This window comes from Nannospalax galili, unplaced genomic scaffold (assembly GCF_000622305.1).
Source record: "Nannospalax galili isolate Female #2095 unplaced genomic scaffold, S.galili_v1.0 scaffold734, whole genome shotgun sequence".
NCBI lineage: Eukaryota > Metazoa > Chordata > Mammalia > Rodentia > Spalacidae > Nannospalax > Nannospalax galili.
This window is the reverse complement of record NW_008337073.1, coordinates 864450-867716: the sequence shown is the minus strand read 5'-3', so window position 1 is coordinate 867716 and position 3267 is coordinate 864450. Positions and strand designations below refer to the sequence as shown.

The 3267-nt window shown below is 41.3% G+C and overlaps 1 pseudogene; it reads left to right on the top strand.

The window, feature by feature from the left end:
• The first annotated feature begins 701 nt into the window (after positions 1-701).
• Positions 702-953, top strand: LOC103733251 (annotated as a pseudogene).
• Positions 954-3267: the final 2314 nt, after the last annotated feature.

Here is a 3267-nt window from a genome sequence, read left to right as displayed (position 1 = left end):
GTCTTATCACAGCAACAGAAATAAAACTAAAGCGCCTGCTGATTAGTTCTCCAAATTATATGTACAATGTGTTTTTTTCAGACTCAAAAAACAAGCTCCAGCTGGGGATCTAGCTCAGTTGGCACAGTGCTTACCTAGTATGCACAAGGCCCTGGGTTGGAGCCCCAGCACCATATAAACTTGGTATTCTGGCACACCCCTATAATCCTAGCACTCTAGAGGTGAAGGCAGGAAGATCAGGAGTTCAAGGTCAACCTCCGCTATGATCCTCAGCTGCATAACAAGTTTGAGGCCAGTCTGGACTACATGAGATTCTGTCTCAAAAAAAAAAGCAAGCTCCTATTGTCTTTGAAGACCCAAGAGGAAGGGTTGCCTTCTATGATGCCATGGCTAACTTCCCAAGCCAGAGTTAATGGTACTGTTTATGCACATACATGTTTACACACACACACACACACACACACGCACACACACACACTCCAGAACAATTATACTTCCATCATAGAACCTATCACAATGTACTTGTAAGGGCCAATTTACATATCTATCTCCCTAAATATACTGACGTCGTTCTCAGGGCAAAGAGGGCATCATAATCTACTCACCAACCTGGTGATTCACTAGCTTAACTCATAAGAGGTAAACTCAGGTTCTTTTCGGTGCTCTCCGCTGGCCATCGCGAGCTCCGATCGCCTGTCACCATGCCTCAGAAAATTGAAGAAATCAAGGACTTCCTGCTCACAGCCAGGTGAAAGGATGCCAAATCCATCAAGATCAAGAAAAACAAGGATAATGTGAAGTTCAAAGTCCGCTGCAGCAGGTACCTCTACACCCTGGTCATCACAGACAGGAGAAGGCAGAGAAGCTGAAGCAGTCCCTGCCCCCTGGTTTGGCAGTGAAGGAGCTGAAATGAACTTGGACTGTATTAAAAATCTTCAAAACTCAAAAAAAAAAAAGAGGTAAACTCAGTACTGGTTCCTTGGCCTACTAAGTAAAGAGCAGCAGGCTCTTAGTCATCCTGCTTCTACCCAACTTTTCTTGAAATTCATTGACTTTGTTATTTGCTTATTCATTTATACAAGAAACATCTACTGTGTACCACCAATGCCATCTGTGTTTGCACTGGAAACGTAATAATGAGGAAGAAGTTATTCAGCCTCAGCTCTTTTGGAGATTATAGTCTAGTGAGATAGATAGATATTAATCAACTTCTCACATGAATAAATGCAAAAAAAGCATACCACAAAGGAGGTACACAGGCAGCTGTCTGGGAGCAGGTAATGGAAGATTTGAACTGTCCAGGGACATCAGGGAAGACTTATCTATGGCAATGATGACAACTGAATCTAAGTGATAATAGGGGTTGCACCATGCCAAGAGGGTGGGAAGGTAAGTCCACAGGAAAAGAATAGTTGTGTGAGACCTTCCGTGGAGGAGCTGAAGAAACACAAGGAAGGGGGGTAACTGGGTGGGGTGGGAAAAGAGCAAAGGGCCTCAGAATCCCAGAACCTCAGACCCTCAGGACCCAGGGGTCAAAGTCATTTTCTTTATCCATGTGAGGGAGAGGGAATGACATGCATACAAGCGACTGTCATAAAATTGCACTGTGAATAAATTATGACAGCATTCATGCATTCAGCAACTCACAGTTCCCTGGCTCTGGGCTAGACACAGATTTGATGACCCGATCTGTCTTCAACAACAGCCCCCATATTTCTTAGTCCATGTTTCCAAGATTGAATGTGTTCTGAACATCACATAAACACATGCCAAGCACAACAAAAACATGAACTTCCAAAGAACATTTTGGAGAGAAACAACCTGGTCGTATCATTCAGAAACAGATGTATAAAAAGGTTTATATTGGTTTTTCACATTTTATTTATTTTACAGAAAGAAATTAAAGTATTTGGGATTGGAGATTTCCTTTGAACTAACATCAAACCACCAGACCAGCTAAGGAAGGTTCAGCAGGCTTTGATATGCCTCGGTGCACACACAGCATCACCTTGGATACGCCAACAGGGAGAAAAATACTACTCGGCACCACGAATCAGTGCTTATTAAAAGTAATTAGTGGAGATGGTGCAGAAATCACTTTTAAACTCCTCCTTTTCTCTAATTAACCTCTTAAAAACACAGCAAGAACAATTCACAAAAGACTGCTTGGGATATTTTAATAATTAGCTTTTTATTCTACCCAACAAAAACTTGCAAGAAATTGCACTCAAGCCAGGCGTGGTGGCACATGCCTTTAGTCCCAGTACTCAGGAGGCAGAGGAAGGCGGATCTCTGTGAGTTCAAGGCCAGCCTGGTCTATATAGTGAGTTCCAGGACAGCTGGGGCTACAGGGAAACCCTGTCTCAAAAAGTCAAAAAAAAAAAAAGAAATTGCACTCAAACCAAACAAAATCATAATTTAAATGACTTTTCTTTCTTGTTTTTGAATCTTATTCCTCTTCTTAAACTTTAACTGTGATTTTTTTTTAGCTGTAAAAGGTATTGCTTCTCTCAAAGGGAAAAAAAAAATATTTCTTTAGGCGACGTGGATAGATCCACAGCCACTAGCAACATTCTAACGGTGTTTCAGGTACTTCTCTGAGGACCCAGCAAAACTTCTGTACAAAGTGAGAAAGTGTGCTGGTATGGTGTGCTTGGTACCATGTGTTTTTAAAAAAATTATCCAAACTTTTCACACATCTTACTATCAGTGCCAATAAAATCCATTTCAAGGTCATGGTCATTCAACCTGATTGTTCTGTTTACCAACTGTGTGACCTAACCTAAGTTTTCATTTGCTTACCTTTAAAATAGAAATGATGGCACTAGAGAGATGGCTCAGCAGTTAAGAGCGCTGGCTCTGGCTGTTCTTGCAGAAGACCCAGGTTTGATTCCCAGCACCCACATGGCAGCTAACAACCATCTGTAATGCCAGTTCCAGGGGATCTGATGCCCTCTTCTGACCTCAGGCATTGTAAGACATGGGTACACTTACACACATGCAGACAATACACTCATACACATTAAATGAAAATAAATAATAAATATTTAAAAAATAAAATATAAATAATAATTCATCTTAAGCCTAAAGAGAATTTCAAAATAAAAGTTGAAGGTACTAGATCTGTATTTCTGAGGAATATTGAAAACACTGGGTTTTTCTAAGCCTTACTACACTGGCCACCCTGTCCTTAGCACACAGGTCTTCTGTCCCGTGGAAAAACAAGTTATGCTTCTATGCTTTGTGGCCTAGGCAGATGCATAGCTC